Below are 7,131 nucleotides of genomic sequence, written 5' to 3'. Positions count from 1 at the left end.
AAGAAATTATCATCAATGCACTCGAGGAACCTCCTAGACTGTGAATGACTGGCTGTGTGAGTCTTCCAGCAAATATCGGGGTAGTTAAAGTCCCCCACGATGACTAAGGCATGTAGTCGCGAGGCTACTTCCAGTTGCCTGTAGAAAGCCTCATCAACTCCTTCGTCCTAATCAGGAGGTCTGTAATAGACCCCCACAACTGTATCACCCGTGCCAGTCTGTCCCTTAATTCATACCCACAGACATTCCACTTGCTCCTCAACCGACCCCGGACAGAACTCAATACATTCTAGTTGCTCTCTCACGTAAAGAGCGACTCCACCACCTCGCTTCGCTGACCTATCTTTCCTAAAAAGGACATAGCCATCCATGACCACATTCCAGTCATGTGAACTGTCCCACCATGTCTCTGTAATTGCCACTAGATCATAACCTTTAGCCCGCACACAGACTTCTAACTCCCCCTGTTTATTCCCCATGCTGCGTGCATTGGTGTACAGGCATTTCAGGGAGCCAGTCCTAGTACCCTTTTTCCCCTGCGGGACAGGGTCTAAAGAGCTATCCTTTCCCACAAGTGAAACAAGAGATTGATAGTCCTCCTTAGCCCGCCATCCTTCAATCCCTAGCATGTTCCTCTTGGGCTTGTCCCCAACAGGCCCAGTTAAATCCCCTCCCCCCTTCATAACTAGTTTAAAGCCCTGTCAATAAGCCCTGCTAACTCCTGCCCCAAAACCCTTTTTCCTCTCTGGGACTGGTGTATCCCGCCTGTCACCAGCAAACCAGGTGTCCCATACAGCAAGCAGTGTCACTGGCTCCCTCCAATACAAGTGCCAGGCTCAGGCATTCGCTGCAGCCAGAGACCTGCACAGCTGCATGTCTGCAGGAAGGCTCAGTCTGGATACCCACATTAGTTTATTTCTCTACGTTGATTACTAGAGCTGTAGAAGTTTAAGCTTAGAGGAGTAACTTTTGTTACTCCTTTTGTTGACTGATGAACCCCATATTACCAATATCAAATGACAGAGCAGAGGCATGAATAACAACCCAAACATGATAATTTCTCCCTATTCTGGACTGCCTTTCCCACATCATTTACCCCCGGAACAGAGCATCCATTTCATCCCTTTCCTGTGTCATGGTTTAGCCTCTACCCAGAGATTTGGAAGGTCTAAACATATCCATCGCTGCCTACTGCAGGCCTCTGTGGAGCTTTCCCATCTCTTCAAAGACAGTTTGAAATAGGAAAGTTAAAGATCGGTTCTGCCGTGGTGCTTTGCTTTCCTCCCATGTGATTGGTTTGGTCAAGATGTAGTGTCTTGCCTCAGGGATGTCATCTCTGAACTCTTTACCCCAGAGCTTCTGCCTGTGTTCTGTGTAAGTGCTGGAGGACAGGGTATGGGGATAGGAAGAGAGAATCTGTTTGGTGTAATTTCAGCAGCATAAAATTCAACCAAGCAAGCCTGACCTAACTGTTGGGGCTTATTTTGCAGTCAGTGTACGGAGGCAGAGACCTGCAGAAAGCAAAACATGCCATTTTCCTTGAAATTATTTTACAATGGGATGAGCTGTCCTTTGGAAGTGTCCATTTCTTGCCAATGTTAGCTAAACAGATAGTTAAAAGAACCCGGCTAACTTTTAGACGCCTAAAACATGTAAGGATGATTTTTCATGCATTTTGAGGTCTTCTCTGCCTTCCAGAGCCTTTGAGATCTGCTGCTGTGCCAACACAAATTGCATGCCATAGATAGCTGTCCTCATTCCATTTAGATGTTATTGGAGACTACTGGGAGGAATGTCTCAAGTTCAGAAGCAGTAAAACTGTAAGGGCTTATGTGCTTGCCTCTGGACATATATAGCTTCATAGAATGTTTTGGGTTGGAAAGGACCTTAAGATCACCCAGTTCCAACCCCGTGCCATGGGCAGGGACACTTGACACTAGACAGTGCCACCCAAGGCTCCGTCCAACCTGGCCTTGAACAATGCCAGGACCCGGAAGCACCCCTGCTGCTGTGCTGCTTGCTCCTGTGACTGCTGCACCAGCAGCAGCACGGGCAGGGAACCCAGCCATATCTCCAGGGCTTTCCCAGCCACATCCATCTTCAGGACTGAAGAGACTCTGCCAGCACACGAGTGTTCGAGGAAGCAAACAGGCCTCACCTCCATAGGGGCTCTTCCATCTCGAGGCAGGAGCGTCGCTGTCAGGTTCTTGGGAGCACTGATGCTCTCGGGGTAACTGGGGGAGCCGCAGCAGCTCAGCTGGCCCTGCTCCACCAGCTCCTCCAGGTCCTGCCATAGCGCCTGCCATGTGCCAGCATCCAGAGCAGCTGCAGCTCCTCTCCCAGCCCACACTGACAGCACCAGCTCCTGCAGCTCCCACGCAGCCTTGATGCAGTCTGTGCAGCCGGGGCTGCAGCGCCAGGGCCCACACAGGGGGGACACAGCATTACCTGCAAGCCAGGGAGGGGTTCTTGAGTGTTGGGGGGCTGGAACCGGCCCGGGACCATACACCCAGCCTGCTCCACATGGCGCTTGGCTCCTCTGTTGGAGCTGCTGGGGACTTACATGGCTCTGCTGTCCGAAATCGCCGCCTCCATCTCCGGTGTTGCTTGCCCTGGCCATAAGCCTGTGGGAACAGCAGTGTGGTACAGTCACGCTCCTGGGGACAGCCACCACCAGTGCTCGGACAAAGTGGGCCCCATGGCCACAAGCGACCCCGTCGGCGACGGCTGATGGCAAGGAGGGTGGCCCCAGCAGCCAGGATCAGGATGCTGAGGCCCAGAAGAAAGCTGCTGTTGCTCACGTGCACTGCTCGTGGCAACCACATTGGGAGCTGTGGAACAGTGGCACGTGTTGCTGTGAAGTCAGCCTGCTGCTCGGAACAGCTGAGTGATGTTGCAGCCTGTACTGCTGTCACAGTGGAGGTTGTGCTCAGGATGGCAGTTGTCAGGGGTGGGGTATTAGTGTTCAATTTCCTGTAATCAGTTTGTAGCATCCCAGACTGGTTTGAGTTGGAAGGGACCTTGAAGTTCATCCAGTTCCATCCTGGCCTTGAAGACTGCCAGGGATGGGGCAGCCACAGCTTCCCTGGGCACCCTGTGGCAGCGCCTCAGCACCCTCACAAGGAAGGGCTTCTGCCTAAGAGCTCATCTCATCTCCCCTCTCTGTCAATTTAACATGGGGCCATGCATGCCGAGGAGCGCTGGCCTTGTGAAACAATCAGCCTTTATATGAGGGCTAGTAGGAGCAGACATAAAGGGAGGGGAATCTTTGTTTCAGGTTTGTCTGGTCCGCATACAACAATGCACATGCAAGCTGAATTCCAGCCCACAATCTCCTTTTTTGATATGAAGGTACTTCACATCACTGCCAGTCTTCCCTATTGGACCATTAAGTTGTATTTTTACCGATTCACAGTCTATGGTCATCTGAGGCTAATACTAGATGGCTGATTAATAGATGACTCGTCCCTGAAAGCACAAGCACATCAGAAGAGACACAAAGTCCTCTCCTAAGCTCAGATAAGCAGTGTCCACAGCCTATATAGAGATGTTTGCGCTCTGGATACTTCCTAGAATTTGAACATTTATTTCTCTACGTTGATTACTAGAGCTGTAGAAGTTTAAGCTTAGAGGAGTAACTTTTGTTTAAGTTGACTGATGAACCCCATATTACCAATATCAAATGACAGAGCAGAGGCATGAATAACAACCCAAACATGATAATTTCCCCCTGTTCTGGACTGCCTTTCCCACATCATTTACCCCCAAACCAGAGCATCCATTTCATCCCTTTCCTGTGTCATGGTTTAGCCTCTACCCAGAGATTTGGAAGGTCTAAACATATCCATCGCTGCCTACTGCAGGCCTCTGAGGAGCTTTCCCATCTCTTCAAAGACAGTTTGAAATAGGAAAGTTAAAGATCGGTTCTGCCGTGGTGCTTTGCTTTCCTCCCATGTGATTGGTTTGGTCAAGATGTAGTGTCTTGCCTCAGGGATGTCATCTCTGAACTCTTTACCCCAGAGCTTCTGCCTGTGTTCTGTGTAAGTGCTGGAGGACAGGCTATGGGGACAGGAAGAGAGAATCTGTTTGGTGTAATTTCAGCAGCATAAAATTCAACCAAGCAAGCCTGACCTAACTGTTGGGGCTTATTTTGCAGTCAGTGCAGGGAGGCAGAGACCTGCAGAAAGCAAAACATGCCATTTTCCTTGAAATTATTTTACAATGGGATGAGCTATCCTTTGGAAGTGTCCGTTTCTTGCCAGTGTTAGCTAAACAGATAGTTAAAAGAACCCGGCCAACTTTTAGATGCCTAAAACATGTAAGGATGATTTTTCATGCATTTTGAGGGCTTCTCTGCCTTCCAGAGCCTTTGAGATCTGCTGCTGTGCCAACACAAATTGCATGCCATAGATAGCTGTCCTCATTCCATTTAGATGTTATTGGAGACTACTGGGAGGAATGTCTCAAGTTCAGAAGCAATAAAACTGTAAGGGCTTACGTGCTTGCCTCTGGACATATATAGCTTCATAGAATGTTTTGGGTTGGAAAGGACCTTAAGATCATCCAGTTCCTACCCCGTGCCATGGGCAGGGACACTTGACACTAGACCGTGCCACCCAAGGCTCCGTCCAACCTGGCCTTGAACAATGCCAGGACCCGGAAGCACCCCTGCTGCTGTGCTGCTTGCTCCTGGGACTGCTGCACCAGCAGTGGCACGGACAGGGAACCCAGCCATATCTCCAGGGCTTTCCCAGCCACGTGCATCTTCAGGGCTGAAGAGACTCTGCCAGCACACGAGTGTTCGAGGAAGCAAACAGGCCTCACCTCCATAGGGGCTCCTCCATCTCGAGTCGGGAGCGTCACTGTCAGGTTCTTGGGAGCACTGATGCTCTCGGGGTAACTGGGGGAGCTGCAGCAGCTCAGCTGGCCCTGCTCCACCAGCTCCTCCAGGTCCTGCCATAGCGCCTGCCATGTGCCAGCATCCAGAGCAGCTGCAGCTCCTCTCCCAGCCCACACTGACAGCACCAGCTCCTGCAGCTCCCACGCAGCCTTGATGCAGTCTGTGCAGCCGGGGCTGCAGCGCCAGGGCCCACACGGGGGGGACACAGCATTACCTGCAAGCCAGGGAGGGGTTCCTGAGTGTCGGGGGGCTGGAACCAACCCGGGACCATACACCCAGCCTGCTCCACATGGGGCTGGGCTCCTCTGTTGGAGCTGCCGGGGACTTACATGGCTCTGCTGTCCGAAATCGCCGCCTCCATCTCCGGTGTTGCTTGCCCTGGCCACAAGCCTGTGGGCGCAGCAGTGTGGCACAGTCACGCTCCTGGGGACAGCCACCACCGGTGCTCGGACAAAGTGGGCCCCATGGCCACAAGCGACCCCGTCGGCGACGGCTGATGGCAAGGAGGGTGGCCCCAGCAGCCAGGATCAGGATGCTGAGGCCCAGAAGAAAGCTGCTGTTGCTCATGTGCACTGCCCGTGACAACCACATTGGGAGCTGTGGAACAGTGGCACGTGTTGCTGTGAAGTCAGTGACTGCTGCTCAGAACAGCCGAGTGATGTCACAGCCTGTACTGCTGTCACAATGGAGGTTGTGCTCAGGATGGCAGTTGGCAGGGGTGGGGTATTAGTGTTCAATTTCCTGTAATCAGTTTGTAGCATCCCAGACTGGTTTCTGTTGAAGGGACCTTCAGATCATCCAGTTCCAACCCCCCTGCCACAGGCAGGGACCCCTTCCACTGGAGCAGCTTGTTCTAAGCCCCTGTGTCCAGCCTGGCCTTGAGCACTGTCAGGGATGGGGCAGCCACAGCTTCTCTGGGTGCCCTGTGCCAGTGCCTCAGCACCCTCCCAGGGAAGAGCTTCTGCCTAAGAGCTCATCTCAGTCTCCCCTTAGGCAGGTTCAAGCCATTCCCCTTGGCCTGTCCCTACAGGCACTTGTCCAAAGCCCCTCTCCAGGTTTCCTGCAGCCCCTTTAGGCACTGGAGCTGCTCTAAGGTCTCCCCTTCAGGAGCCTTCTCTTGTCCAGGCTGACCCAGCTCAGTCCTCTCAGCCTGGATCCAGAGCAGAGCTGCTCCAGCCCTCAGGGAAGAGAAGGCTCACGGGGGACCTTATCGCTCCCTACAACTGCCTGACAGGAGGATGGAGGCAGGAAGGGGCTGCGCTCTGCTCCCAGGGAACAAGGGATGGGACAAGAGTTACCGGCCTCCAGGTGCCCCAGGGCAGGTTTAGATGGAGCTGAGGAACAATTCCTGCCCCAAAGCGTGTTCAGGCATTGGAACAGGCTGCCCAGGGCATGGCTGCTGTCACCGTCCCTACAAGTGCTCACACACCGCAGACTGCAGGCTCAGTGCCATGGGTTAGTGGTGGCCTTGGCAATGCTGGGGGAGCAGTTGAACTTGATGAACTTAAGGGATTTTTCCAACCTAGTTGGTTCTATGGCCTATGATTCTATGAACCTTGTATGCTTTTACAGATAGCTCTGTCTATGGGGGAGATCACCTCACAGACTTTAGCCCCTCAGGCAGCAGAAAGGAACTGAGAAACACCAGCACAGTTAGCATCCGCAAAATCAGTAGTTCATGTAGGTCAGGACCCTGATGGCAACAATAGGTCCTGATCAGCCTCACCCAGTGTTTTCTTCCCTCAACACGTGCACACTCATCCCATGCAATGGACATTTGCATTGTAGGGCTGCGTCTGGCTGCATCTGGCTCCTGGATGCACCTTGGACCTGAGCTGTAGCTAGTTTTATTTCTAGATGGGCAAATGTATGTACATTGTATTTTGTCTTCAGCTACATCACCCTTTGCTTCTGACTGATAAACCCTGAATCTAGCTCATCACCTGCCATGGCTGTGGCTGTTGATGGACCCCTTGTGAAGTCCAAAGAACTTGCTGTAAGGTGCCAAGTGACTTCTGCCAATCAGTTGTTGTTTGCCGGGGTGGCTGCTCTTTCCTTCAAACTCCAGGGGTCGCTTCTGTACTGACCAGGAGGAGGACTGGAAAGAAGTCTGCCAGCCCATAAACTCTTCAACCACCAACTTCAGGGTGTGGAGGAGTTGTGCCAAACTAAACTGCTTTAGAAGTGCTCATTGCCTTTAACAAAGAGGAAAGTTACCTTCTCCTTAGTGT

Source organism: Lathamus discolor, chromosome 6 (genome assembly GCF_037157495.1).
Source record: "Lathamus discolor isolate bLatDis1 chromosome 6, bLatDis1.hap1, whole genome shotgun sequence".
NCBI classification, from domain to species: Eukaryota; Metazoa; Chordata; class Aves; order Psittaciformes; family Psittacidae; genus Lathamus; species Lathamus discolor.
The sequence above is the reverse complement of the archived record's forward strand: the minus strand, read 5'-3'. Positions refer to the sequence as shown.